Raw genomic sequence first — 14,880 nt, 5'->3', positions numbered from 1 at the left:
GCTCTCACACGTCCTCCCAATTTGCGCTGCTCACAATCTATTCGTTGCTTGCCGTCCGTACTTTTCTTTAGGGCTCGACTCTTAGGCGACCGTTTCTGCGGCGAGCAATGCAGTGGGCGTCGGCGTTGTCCAGCGGCGTAGCCGAGCAAACGAGCGAAAGATGAAAAAGCGAACGTGGGGCACCGTGGGGGAGTAAAGACGCGAGGAGGAAAGTGGAGAGGAGGGTACATGGGACCATGAGGCGGAAAGCGAAGGAGGGTATGACGATAGCGGGAAAGGAAAAGCGTAGTGCGGCGACAATGGCCAGAGTAGCGCGCTTTGTCAGGCAGGTCTGTCGGCAGCGGCTGCCGAGAATCGCGCCCACGCGTCACCCATGCGGCGATCTCCACATTATGAAGGCAGTCGCGCCGCACTTCGCTCGTTTGCCACGTGCCGCACGAGAAAGATTGCCCGCGCCAGCCAATATATTGTCAAATGAAAACATGCATTGAGTTGCGCTCAAATTTTGCGTTATGGTGTACCGTATTCGTTAGCAAATTTTCTTTAAAACTTCATGTCTTAATACCTTCCACTTCAAGTATGTATGCTTGCGTCTCTTATGTACACACAGAGTTCGGCTCGGGCACAGCATTTGCATGAGCCACTGAGACAGTACTTCGGGAGCAGCGTACGCATTTGGCAAGTGGGGCTTTCAAGACAAGCGTTGCGACATCTTGTACCTTTCAAGTGTGTAAGGCCAGATGCACACCAGCAATGAAAAAAAAAACATTAGCACAACGGAGTGGTAAAATATGCGTCGAAGTTGCGATGCGCAGTGCTGCTGTGGAGGATTATAGGTATAATCATAATAGGAATAATACCTTTATTACCAGAAAATATACATACAAGCATGCACTGCTATCCGGCAGTTCTGGCTCCAGCGAAAGATACGGTATCACTGGGTGGCTTTATTTTTTTAAGTAAAATTGAATACTGGTGAAATCTTTTAACGTGTAATGTAAGCTGTACTATAAATAGCTATTCCGTACCCTAAGGATGATTCGCCTAATGCTTTATACATCATTTCTTTTAATGAATTTTTCGCAAACATATAGCAGTGCAATCAAGTATGATCAAACAACCTTATATATAGCTAGAGTTCTAGGCCCTTCCAAGGTTTTCAATGTGGTGAATTGAATTTAATTCTGGGGATTTACGTGCCAAAACCACGATTTGATTATGAGGCATGTGGCAGTGGAGGACTCCGGATTAATTTTGACCACCGCTGGATCTTTAACGTGCCCCCAATGCAATGTGGTGGATGTCGGCAGCTATGTATAGACATTGTTCGAGTGTGATTCTCTATCACGATCTTTTCACATCGCGTTTGTACGCTGGCCAGCCATCAAAACGAAAATTGTGTTTGTGTGTCTCAAACACGCACGCACGCAAGGTGAAACACACAGGAAGGCAGTCCATTCCTAAAGAATAAGGAGAGAACAGCGGAGGAGGAAAAAGTAGAGAAAGTTAAAGAGAGAGCAAGAAGAGAAAAATTGTGCAGGCCAACGGGACCAACGTCCAATTTGCTACGCTACACGGAGGTAAAGGAACGAGTGAATAGAAAAAGGAAAGAAGAGATAGAGAGAGAGACAGGGAGTTTGGCTAATATAAAACCGTTGCTACTTGTACAGAAGTAAGGTGGTTATTGAAGTAAATGTAATAAAAGAAGGCCGAAAATTAAATAAAGAGATAGAGAAAAAGTACGCACACGACATATCGCATCATGCCGACGCCCAGTCTTTCACAAGTCAGCACATCCTTAGGGAGCGGACTATCATATTTAATGCCTTCTGCGCTGACAACGGCGGGGCTAGTATCCCAGGACACTCATAAAGGAAGAGGCGATAACCTACCCTCAAAAGCTATTTTCTTGGCGCACTGTAGCGAGGGCAAAGACCAAACACACGACGGATTCCCTAATTGATAGATATCTTATGACGTACCTTTTTTTCATTGATTCACATAGTGGTTCACAAGAGTGGTTTAACGACCGAAAGGAACAAGCGCGCTGTTATACATATCGCAGTGGACGGCTCTGGATTAGTTTTTGCGGCCAATAGTTATTTAACGTGCGCCAAAAGCGCTGGGTCGCTGCCGTTGCGGCCACGCGCGGAAGAAAAGACGGGATGGAAGGACTGACCTTGTTTCGAGCGCTCTACTGCTATCGCAGCTATAAAACAAGAGGAAAGGTAACATAGACACACGTAAATATCGTCCGTACGTCTTTCTTGGGCAATGTCGCAGCCGTTTTCACATGCAAATTCGAGCGAAGCCTTGGCGCGAGCTCACAGGGCAGAGAACAGCTTTCCCCGAGTAAACCGAACGATAGGGCTACGCTAACGTCCTTTCTGCTCCATCGACCACTGCATATTTCCGTTCATCCGTCCTGCCCTTTTTATTCATCCATCATTTGCTTATGGTGTAAAGTATGCAAATTGATAATGACTGAAATATAAAGTACGAAACGAAGATGCTGTTTTTGCCGTGGTTCAGTTTGACCTTGATAGGACGTTGGCGTTAGTTTGGTCCGCTCTTCTAACCCCTTTCGACTGGCAACAATACGGCGCCGCTTCGGCATAGGGCGAGGGAGCTCGCAGCTGTCCTCTGGGAGCCATTCATCACAATCCATCAGGGCCGGCGCGAAGCAGGCGCCACTGTAGGGCGCGTGCGCGTGGTATACGAAACTGGCGCAACCCATGAGCAGAGAATGCCGGCCGTGGAAAGACCAAAGGCAGTCCGACGCCACAAGGCTTACGGCTCACGCTGGCACGAAGAGGAGGAGAAGGCGACAGAGGCTCGAACGGATGCGTCAGCTGCACTTGATTTATCGAATAATCGCCGTCTCGATAGTAAATGCCCGCCTTGGGCTACTGTTATCATTTTTTTCTTTCATTTTACTTTTTACGTTTGGTCCCTAATTCTGCTTAATAGGTCAAACAGTTGTCATAAGTGTGAGTCAAGGTTATACTGCACCTATTCAGCTCTCTGCCACATAGGCTAGCAGCACGGGCGCAGTAAGGGGCGAGGGAATGATGGATTACTGCCTCGCAGCTCCTTCAGTAACCTCCATCCTTATGCTATAGCTCGGAGCGTCGTCGTGTGAAATATTTTACGTTGGGAACTGTGGTATTGCCTCCCTCCTCGCTGCTGTCTAGAGCGTGGTGGCGGTGCGCTTCTGAGGTCCTTGGCGCCGCCTACAGACGCAAGCTGAAATGACATAGTTGCTTCTGAGCATGCGCTACCAGACAGCAGATTGTTATACAATTACTAGAGTGAACTGTGGGGCTAGTAACTACGCAAGCTGCAAGCAGATTGTCTCAGCCAGTGTGGCAATGATGATTACTACATAGAGTTGCTTAAACTTCGTCCTTCCTGCTTGAGACGACTTCGTGACTTGGAAACCTGATCTTTTTCAAGGAAGAAAGAAAATATTCAACTAAACATTAATAAATTTGTATGATGGCAGGATTCGAACACAGGACATCTGTACAGAATCCCGATATTGAAACCATTGCGCCACGGAGGCACCAGCGAGCGGAACCACTGACAAATAAGACAAATCCATGTACTAAGACAAATCCATGTACTAACAATGATTAGCATGGTGGCTGAACGAGCGCAGCACCAGAGTTACCTCCATTCAGTATTGTTGGAATCTCAATGTGCCAGACGGGATGTGGCTTCGCCACTCGAGGACCAAATCATGCTCATTGCGCAGCTACCCCTTTCTTGCTAACTTTTTGTCGCTTTCACTTTCAAAAGTTAGACGGATGAGACTGCAAAACACGGTCGTCATGCCATAGGATGGCTACAAATGTCAACAAGTATTTAGACGAAGAGTTGTGTCTTATGTTCGTATTCTCAAAATACATTTCTCATTGCAACACGTATCGTTAGTGAACAATAAGCACATGTATAAACATCTCGTTGGTGTACAATTGCTAACGCCACGGTATAGATATCCCTATTGTAATAGTCGAGGACATAATGTCTTAAATCGAGTCAAACAAATGCCACTCAAACCAACGATCAATGATCTTTTATTAGAATTACACACTGGTGCACTCCCAGTCAAAACATGGCTGCAGGATAAATGTTTCTTTGTGGCATGGACAGTCGACTACATTCTCTGCAAACGGAAGCAATATAACACGCTTTCATAGATTGCTGGGGCGTATTATTTCATCGAGAGGTACAATTTAGTGCACACGTAAAAATAACTTCTCATAACACCGCATGGAATTCGATTCTTAACTGTAAACAACGAGGACGGCGTACCCTACGAGATGTTTGTTGTCCTCGGCCTTCACATCCTCAGGAAAACAAGTATGCAAGTATACGTCATGACAACGCTGAAGCATGTTCTGCAAAAAGCAAACTTTATGGAAGCCGTAGCATACACCTGTGAGGCCCACACAGCTCAACCAGAGCCTGGCTCACACTGGTTGTAACACTGGCTCGTCGTATCACGTCGAACTTGCTTGTTTGAGAAAGTTATAACTTCCGCTATTTCTTTTCTTTATTGATGTGGATGTGTGTGTGTGTTTAAAGAAGGTCCCTTGAACGGAAATATCACTGCCGTTGTGAACGTATTTGCAGTGAAGTTGTACAGGCCATAAGAAAAAAAAAGTGATCGTGGCTTAATGGTTGTTCAAGCACGGGCTTGTGGGCTCCATGGCTGAGGTTCGATTCCACCATAGGTAACAAACTGTTTTCTTTTTATGAAAGCGAAGCGAGACAGGGACCAACCTAGCTACCAATACCTACCTACCTACCTGTCTCAAAGTACAAGGAATGAGGCAAGAAGTGCTTCGCATTAAAAGCGAAGAGAGAGGATATATCTCTCTCTTTCTCTCTCTCGCTCTCTTTAGTTCACAAATAAACGTTCTTTTTCTCTCTCTCTCCCTAGCAACACGGGCGTGAAATCTGACCAAATAGAACTTGTGGTTGCTGCAACCCCGCGGGCGGGCGGAACACGGTGAAAGCAAAGATTGCGGACAGCACACAATAGGAGGTGTGACATCATGGCAGTGCAGTGACTGGCGTGGTTCCCTGAACGCGTCCTTCCTTGCTAACTTTGCCGCCTTCCCCACTGTGAATAAGTTTTTTTGTTTTTGTTTCCCATCCACATGTTTTCAAAGCAATCGACAGTTCTTTGTCTACTTGAAGCATTTGGATGGTTGGACAGACGGTATTGTCCTATGATAAAGTGGAGAAGGTAACACCCTGGAGGATGAGAGTACACGAGGAAAAGGAAGTGGCTATGAAAAGAAGCAAACTGCGGTAACTGTCTAATATGGTCAAGACTAGAACAGCGGAGACAGAAGCGAAGGTGCGGCAGAGGAACTATAGGGCGCCTTGGGCCTCAGTAGCCCTTCAGTAACGCACGCTACTGGCTCTACTTATTGGTACCGTCTCCGGCATCTATTAGCTTCACGCATGTCAAGAAAAACCTTTCATATATATGTTTATTTCATTACACATACTCTGATATTATTCATAGCTGAGCTTACTTGCTTACAAAGTGGTAGCCAGAGTTAAGTCAATGTTTATCACTTCATGATCGGTTGAAATGCCGTATTCCGCTGGCTGTATGTACATTTCAAACCGCACGTGCCTTCATCGGCACTTTGGATACCTCGAATACAACTATTGATTTTCAGTTTATGATTTACCTTAAAACTGAATGCTTACAGCTGAAAGCTGTAAACATTGGTAGCAACATCATACGCTATTGCATGCTGATTAATTAATTGAGTGACTTAAACGTCTACCAGTACCTCACAATTTCATATAGTTGCCGAGGACATCATGGAACGCATGCGAGAGATCACCGACAGAAACAACACGAATGCTCACAGGGAAGGTAGGAGGCGTGAGTTATGTGAAAAAAAGAAAGGAGCTCTGGCGCCTTGGATATGGGCATTTGAATATGAACCTAATCCATTCCCGACGACACTACGAAACAAACGACCCGACAAAGGCAAAAAGAAACGAAAGCACTAGCGCATTACTCATTTATAATTCATTTACTCCGAAACTCATTCTATAAGCACAGATCCCTGTAACATGCGTGTAGCGTGCCGTTTCGTAAACGATAGAGCGCGCCGCCCGACAGGGGCATATACGCCTGTTCTGCTCTATGGCAGCCGCCGTAGAAAAACGCAGATTCTACTATCGAGGAAAACCATAGATGATAGATTGAAGCATTTTTCACTGTCTTTCGTTGTGGAGCACGTGTTTTCTATAATTTTTCGTAGTGAACAAACGATGCTTTGTAATGTTGCATGAACCCTAAAACAACCTGGTTAAGCGTTCGGCCGAATTAAAGAAGTAAACAATTCCTACACGTAGAGGAATCCTTTGTCACAAAGAAGAGTACTATAAACTTATCTGATAATATGGAGGTATGTATGGTAACCAGCAGTCATAGAGGGGTACTGCAGTCATACCTGAATATCTCGGAAAATGTCTACAAAGATTACACAGCTACCTTGGTACTCCAGAAGAAAAGTATAAAGTTACTTATGAAGAAAGGGTTCAGGCAAGGAGACGCAATCTCTTGAATGCTATTCACCGCATGCTTAGAAAAAGTATTCAAGCTATTAGAATGGAAAGGCTTAAGAGTGATTCAGTAATGAGGAAAGTTGGGCTAGTGGACGATTATTCATCATACCTTGCTGGTGATGCAGCAAGGTATGATGGTGTCAGTGCGCTGCTTCACCAGCAAGGTATGATGATTAAGAGTGATTATCAGGAGCGAATATCTCAGCAATCTTCAGTTTGAAGATGACATTCTCCTGTTCGGCAACACTTCGGACAAATCACAACAAATGATTGAGGACCTTTACCGAGAAAGCGTAAGAGTGAGGTTAAACAGTAATATGCAGCAGACGCAAAGATAATGGGTGCAATAGTCTGGCAAGGAGACAGGAATTCAGGATTGCCAGTCAGCCTCTCGAGTCTGTGCTGGAGCACGTTTATCTAGGTCAATAACTAACAAGGAACCTTGATCACGAGGAGGAAACTTACATGAGAATAAAAATGGGTTGAAGTGCATACGGCAGGCATTACCAAATCCTGGCTGGGAGCTTACCACTGTCACTGAAAAGGTAAGTTTACGATCACTGCCTTCTACAAGTGCTGACATTTTGGGTAGAAACTTGGAAGTTAACAAAGAAGCTAGAGAACAAGTCGAGGACCACGCAAAGAGCGATGAAACGAGAAATGTTTGGTGTAACGTTAAGATACTGGAAGAATGCACTGTCGATCAGAGAGCAAAAAGGAATAGCCGATAGTTACAGAATGGGTACCCAGTGAAGGGAAGTACATACGAGGACAGCAGAAAATTAGGTGAGGTGATAAAATTATAAAAATTTGCAGGTGCAAGTTGAAATAAGCTAGAGCAAGAGAGGGGTAACTGGAGATTGCAGAGAGGCCTTCGTACTGCAGTGGACATAGATTTGGCCACTGATGATGATAATTATGCTGTATTCCAAAAAGCAATTAAGAGCGAGTAGTGCACTTCAAATATGCACCCAGAGTAAATGTGAGCAAGTGTAAGGACGATCTCGTTTTCCTGTATTTTGATCATACTTTATCACGTAGGATTCATCGCGAGAAGTAACTCAGTCGAATGTATATATTATGTTTGCAGCATTTTTCGCTGCTATGTTAAAGGATAGGCCCAATAACCATGCGTAGTTCACGAGGATTCCTGAAGGGTAAAATATTTATCTGGAAAGAGACAACTATTGAATTGCGTCTTTGCTATTTGGATGGCCACAATTTAGCGGCAGTATTTGTTAATGCGTAAGTACTCATTAGTCAAACAGCGCAGCTTCCCTATTCAGGAAATGCCTCATCAATGCTTTCGTTCAATATTGCTTGCGCCGGTTTTCTGCATTAAGCTGCCCAAAGAAATGATAAAAAAAATTGCTCTATTTTGCAGCCGACTTGAAAGTTCCGAAGTGCTTCTGACTTGGTTTTACTAAAGAAGCCTGTCAGCATTTAGATGACTTTAGAGAGGGCGCTGAAATTTGAATAATGCCATCGATTTAGCACACTCCAAATTGATTCTTTCGGAGGCGCCAAGTGGCGACGGGAGAATTTCTCACGCCTTGTTTGTTCTCCTGTTTATGGCATGCCCCACATTTCCTTCGTATCCTCCTCCTTCCGTTCCTTTTCTTCTACTGCAATTCCGAATCCAAGGGGCGTGTCAGCAGCACAACCATGGTCGAACGGTGCTTCGATCCTCTCAACGACCAAATTAGGCTTAAATGCGGTGCTGCTACGCTTGAGGGACGCTGCTGTTCGGTGAGCGGAGAATCCGTGTTCCTCTACTCAGATCGATGAAAGGCCGGAATAAAAACCTCCTCTAGGGGAACCTATAGGAAGCAGTGTTTCGACAGCGGAGTGGTCGGATGAGAGCCTGCAGTAAGAGGACACGGGATCGCAAAAAACAGACATGCAAGAAAAATGTACGGAATCACCGCAATTCCAGCGCAAAATCCCTGCCATGTTCGACACTGGTCTCGGCACTTCCGGCATTTGTCGCCTGGCAAAAGAACAAGTTTGAAGGAAGCTGCGCCGAGGCCTGCGTCGTTGTCTTTTATTAATCTTCTCGGGGCTGCTTTCTCTTTTCCTTCATTCATTCTCACTGTAGTTTTTTGTTGTGTAGTCCTTTGTAGTCCTCGTCTCGATGTGCGTCGACTGTATTTTTTTTTCTGGCGAATGGACCACAGCACACGTGTTTGCTTTCCACGCTGCTGAATACGAAGGACTCCTTTCATGGCGTGTCCTTTCACTTCTCTTTTTTTTGTTATTCTTCTCATCCTCCAATATTTCACTCGCACATCTCCAGCATTATATTCGTTACTTGCGTGCCTCTGGTCCCGCCTTCTGCTCGCTCACCGGTGTGCCGTCATAAAGAAGGAGATTGGCGCGCACAGCTTATTACGGTGGCGCCTACCGTGTCCATAACTTGGAGACTGTAGCAAGGCGACGCCGTGTTGTCGGCGTCCTTCCATCTTTGCTCAGCCGGCCACGCTGTCGCTGTCGCCCGGGAAACAGCCGCGCTTTTCGATCAAGACTCGCTCTTCTCCCTTTGCTTCGACGTTCATCTGAGAGCAGATGAGCATGTGCAGCGGTGGCCTGTACACGCACCAATGAAGGGAGACGGTATTTAGGCGTCGGACGCTGTAATTTGTCGCCTCTGCGTTCTTGTCATAGATCGGCCGTCGCCTACAGCACTGTCCCGTGAAGCGCGTGGGAATGGCGAGACCATAGCCACGTCATTTCCTACACGGCGCTACTTTTTCTCCTCCACAAGTTTCCCTCTCTTCTGCGATGATTCCACCCCCTTCCCCCCGCCCTCCTTACCCCCACGTGCGTACGCTGAGGACATGACCCACGGGTCACATTGTGCAATTACGTGGCCGACTCAGTGCGACCACTGCCGGCCACTGCCGGCATCAGCCGTGAAGTTCGCGCATTCTTTGGGTGCTCCACCTCCGTAGTAGCCAGTGCTCCGTGAACAGTCGCTGTAGTTTTTCCCCTTTCTTCATTTATTTACACTTTTTGCTTTGAGTATTTATCGGCCGCACTCTCTCTGCAGCTGGCTGTGCTGTGCAGGTTGGCCAGTAACTGTGTAGAGCGGCGTCAGTAGCACACACTCGTTAAATGCAGCTGTACGCGGGTGACGCCTAGCGGTTCCTTCTGGATTCGAAATAATGCGCCTAAAAACATGAGTGACGTACAGATGCGCACGACCGCACAGATTGCTTTGCCAAAGTAGTGAGGCTTCAGTATAGCGCTTATGTTTTGCTGGATCATGATACCGGGACAAAGACGATGTCTCGCTGCAACCAAAGAATTACGTTGCGCAGCCCGACAACTCTATAACATGAATGGTGTGTCTCCCTAAGTTCATCTTTGATAAGTGCCAGTTGTCTGTATGCCTGAATGCCGGGACACCGGAATAAACAATATTTATCAAATCTAGCTAACTAGGCCTTGCTCCCATCAGGTAAAGTTGCCAGGAATCGCAATAATATTACTTTAGCCGTTCAAAGTTGCGTAAAAGAGCTAGAAGACGTGGCACACCTTTTCGCACTTAGCATGACCGGTCGTAGGAGAACCAGACCTTGCACACACGCGTGTAAAAATCCTATTCCCTCCCGTGATCGCCAAATAATCTCAATCTCTCCGCATTGAAGCATCGGCGGTGCCGTGTAGAGAACTTCATCGCAGCCTGTGCAGAGGTGAAAATAGGGTACCCTGTCATGAAAGTCCACGCATGGGTGAACATCGGTCATATTTGATTTTTTTACAGCAGCGTGGCTCCATTGCGGAGACTTTTCCCCATGTCGCCCAAAATACGGCGTTGGCGCCCGGCCTCGTACGTTGTTTCGACACAGATGTCCGAACCACCCATACCCAGGCCGTCCATATATGGCGCAAGAAGGTACTAACAAATTGCATTTCTCAAGCTAAAATACGTAGGAAAATCGTAATGTATGACTTACGCACAACCTATATATACAGACGTGATAGCTCTCGGACTATAAATTGAATATATGAGAAAACGCAATTCTGTTACGCGAAAACGCAAAGAAACCCATTTTACAGCGTTTCTGCCATTCATAGACCGGCAACCGCATCCGCCATTTCCGCGCGCCGGCACCCGAGGGCTTCGGGGACCACGCCGTGGCGCTCCCGATTCCTTCCAACACCTCCAGTTGGCGCTCGCCTCCACCGCATCGAGGCCAATGTAATAGGCCGCATTTCTACCAGAAAGCCCGCCTTCATGCATAGCGTTTGCAGCCAGCGTTTCCCAGTAAACATTACGGTTACATACGCTACAGTTGCCAGGAAACATGAGAAGCCGTAAGGGATCTTTGAATGCTATCGCGTTCTACTCTTAAAGGCGAAGCTTAAGCGTCCACCAAATTGGTTAAGAACACACACCCCATGCGGCTGGATCCAGAGAGAATGAAAGCAGCGGCGAAATTTTTTCATACGTCTAGCTGGTGACTCTTAGGTATGTTGATTTCGGGCGCCTTCAACAGGACTTCGTTCACGAGTGCGTCTGCTCTTTCGTTGCCGGATATATCTACTTGGAAAGGTACCCTCTAGAAATTGATGTTCGAACCAAACCTTTACCTTCCAAGTTCTTAAAAACCAGTGAGTGGGAGTGGTGACACAAATTGGAAGGAAGCCGACAGAGTGCTTGTTGAAGCACGTACTCGGAACCTTAGTTAGGACGGCAATGCCATGAGAAGAGAAAATCCTCTATTTCCGGAAAGAGTAGCTGGAGAGAGTTTCAGAGAGAGAGGTTCAATGACGACTCCCTGTGAGGTCGTTGATGAGACGAGCAGATGTAGACGAACGGAACACTTAGCACAAGCAAATGGAGTCCGGTGCGCAGCTGCGCTTGCATGTTGCGTAATGAACCAGACGCGCATCTGGTGGGCCTTCCTATCTATTTTTCTCTCTCCTATATGTCCAGCCGGTCTCAGATAACGAAACTCCCCTTTTCATTAATCTAAGACGCGACTTTTGCATGCACGAGCGTTGTAGTACGTCTGAAGATTCATAATTTCCGTGGTGATTTCATGGCTATAACAGTGTTTTTGTAATGATGGCACCATTATTGTCACCCAAATTTTACTATCTCCCTAATAATCAAGCGCCGACCACATCGCTCGGAGTCCTGATGCAATCACTGAATTAATCGGTTGGTATACCAAATCATCAATAATACGATCAATCCAAACATTCTGTTAACATTTGTTTGTTTCTTCTCTTCTTCCTTTATCGGAAGGCAAGTAAGCAGAGTAGACTTTGACGTTTGCTGGAGACAGCTGCTCCTTTTTCACTTAGTTATTAGTTAACGTAAAAATGAGAGCACTATGCTAACTCTTGCACTTTTTATTACTTCATTAGAACCTGAAAGTGCAGAGATACAATATCTTGTAGACAGAGTGTTTTCAAAATCGGTATGCGTGTGCTCTAGGTAATTTATTTTTGTTTCTTCTGTTAGCATTACCCACGATTTTATTGAGTTGAGCGCACAATGCGTCCTTAGGACTTCGTTCGGATTTGGAAGCCGAAAGCCTCGTTTCAGGCAGGAAAGGAATCCTTACAATGCTCACTACCTCGCAAGGATGCTTACACAGAAATCTGCAACTCAACGTGACCTGCCCTCTGCCATCTTCTCGCTGAGTAGGACGGATGCGTGCTTGGGAGAAAAGCTTTGCCAAAGTGCTTCCGTTTCCGTATCCAGTAGAACCAGATACTGAAAGAGCAAAAAAAAAGAGAAAGAAAGAGTGAAAGTCTTTGAGCAAGTGGCTCGTACTATGGCTTCGCAAGAGTGATCGATCTACGCACGCACGGCCGCCTTCAAACCCGCACAAGTGCTCGTGGTGGCGTGACTCCGGGGCAAAGGGAAACCTTTACTACGAGCGCCCACATGCTGCCCTCTTGCAGTGCCGTGCTTCCGCCACTCCAGGTGTTTCCACTGGTATGCGCGTTTCCTGAGCGCGATGCACGCTAAGTAACTTCGGATGTTAAATGCATCTCGGCGCGGAAAAAGTACACGACCTACATTCAAATGCATGTTCCTTGGTGCACGGGATATTATGAACATGAGAAAAAGAAGCGTTCATTTTTCATACATACATACATACATACATACATACATACATACATACATACATACATACATACATACATACATACATACATACATACATACATACATACATACATACATACATACATACATACATACATACATACATACATACATACATACATACATACATACATACATACATACATACATACATACATACATACATACATACATACATACATACATACATACATACATACATACATACATACATACATACATACATACATACATACATACATACATACATACTGTGGGCAAATGTGTGGGCGCAGGTCAGCCAGAGTTACAAAGGAATAATACAAGACAGAGAGGGACGAATTTATACACGGACAGCAGAGATGGGACTAGACAAACTAATACATATAGTACATAAAACATTGGCGCCGCGCTATTGTCACTAATCTCAGTTCAGTTTTGAGCCACTCACAGTTCCAGTGGTAGTCCATTCGAGCCGCAGACATTGAGTAGCGTTGGCTGGGGCGTAGCTCAGCCACAAGTCGCTGCGACAGTGACGGGAGCCGTGCGCAGCCTGGCCTCGGCGGGTGAGGAACGTCGACGAACGCCGTAGTGTGACGTATCTCCGCAACACAGGAGTCGGTGCACAGCTCGGTCTCGACAGGGCAGCATGGCGATGGACGGCGCAACACAGCCTGCCTCGGAAGCGTCGAGAACTGGGGCGAAGCCCGGCCATGGTAGGATATCCGCCAGGTAGCCTTCGAGGAGAGCGCTGTATACAAGCCGGGGTGAAGCCCGGTTCATCAGGGGCAGAACCGGGGTTGGCGGGACGTGGCCCGCCGCTCGATCCGCAGTGCCCGGCGAGAGCTTCTCTTGCTGTCCCGCGCCACAAATGCATTGTGCATGTGCCCCTCTCAACGAGCCTCTCGCCGAGTCACGCTCGGTTTACTGAGCATGACTCACTGAGTGTGCGGAAAGCGAAAAAAGAATTCTCAGCATTCGCAGGCGCCGGTGCACCACGTTTCTCCTCTTAAGGGCCCCGTGCGAACTTCTGCGCAGCGCCACTTGTTCGCAGAGCGTGTCCAGAAAGAAGCGCGAGAGCGGAGCTTGCTTGCCGCGTGACTTTTTCTCAGCGTTCACATGCACCCGCGCGCCATACATTTCTGAGGCCACGCGCAGGCTTCGTGGAGGCGGCACTAGATGGCGCCGGGTGTTCTCAGGGAAACCCGAAAGAGGAGTTCCGCTGCAGTGCACGCCTCATAGATAAGTCGTTTCGACGGTGGCAGTAGCTTGTGTCGCTATTTTGATTCAATGCTGCCGCATTACTGTCGACAGGAATTGCGCCATAGATTCTGCCCCAATTTTTGAGCCCTATGAGTGGAGCGGGCAGCTGCTTGTGTTCAGGATCGCGAACACGGTCACTTGAGTCTCGTCGACTGGAGCAGGAGAGGGTGGTTGTCACCGCGGCGATTGTAAACAGAGAAAGCGATGTCGATCGCAGAGGTGGCACATAGCCGCTCTCTGTAAATTAACAAGTGCTGACCTCAAATGAGAGATATACCATATTTCACAACTGGTGGCGCCACTCCTATTTGCCAATTTCTTTAGTTTTCTCCCTTACAAAACTCTCTTTTCATTACGAATAACGAATTCGGCATTACAGAAGCCTATAAATTGTCCCTTGACACCAACACACGCACACGCACACACATGCACGCGCACTCCTATGTAATCTTGTAAACTTAAACTAACGCCTGAATTAGCGGAACGGTAAATGTTACATCACCCCGTGAGAACTTTCGGAACGCGTCGACTCGTACACAGCGTATAAGCGTATGCATACCCTTATGTCGGCCTGGCAGCCCTGTTCCGGCGGAGGTACTTGGTAATTAGCCCCTCAGCCGTCTTAATTTAGGCTCGGAACAGTGTGGCGCCCGCGTAGCAAGGCAGCTGTGCGTTAATCATAGCCGGCTAGTGGGCAAGAAACTGGCACCTTAACGGCCCGAACGTGCGGGTGGGTGATTCGTAGCTGTAGGGGCGAGTATCATGCGAGCGGACATGCACCGCTGTGTGCTTCAGTGCGACGCCTACTACGCACGCGCACACTGTGGACACGGCCTTCCATCACGCGTGCCACGCATGAGCCTCCACCGCACCTCACAGCGCCTGCTTTGCTGTATCTGTCG

At 47.0% G+C, this 14,880-nt stretch overlaps 1 protein-coding gene across 3 annotated transcripts in view; it reads left to right on the top strand.

Annotated features, from left to right (window-relative positions):
• Positions 1-14,880, top strand: part of LOC135903884 (kin of IRRE-like protein 3) — a 612,412-nt gene that overhangs the window by 457,131 nt on the left and 140,401 nt on the right. The gene's annotated exons all lie outside the window — the stretch shown is intronic.

Source organism: Dermacentor albipictus, chromosome 1 (genome assembly GCF_038994185.2).
Source record: "Dermacentor albipictus isolate Rhodes 1998 colony chromosome 1, USDA_Dalb.pri_finalv2, whole genome shotgun sequence".
Classification (NCBI taxonomy): domain Eukaryota; kingdom Metazoa; phylum Arthropoda; class Arachnida; order Ixodida; family Ixodidae; genus Dermacentor; species Dermacentor albipictus.
Note: the sequence above shows the minus strand (reverse complement) of the source record. Positions and strands in the feature narration are given on the sequence as shown.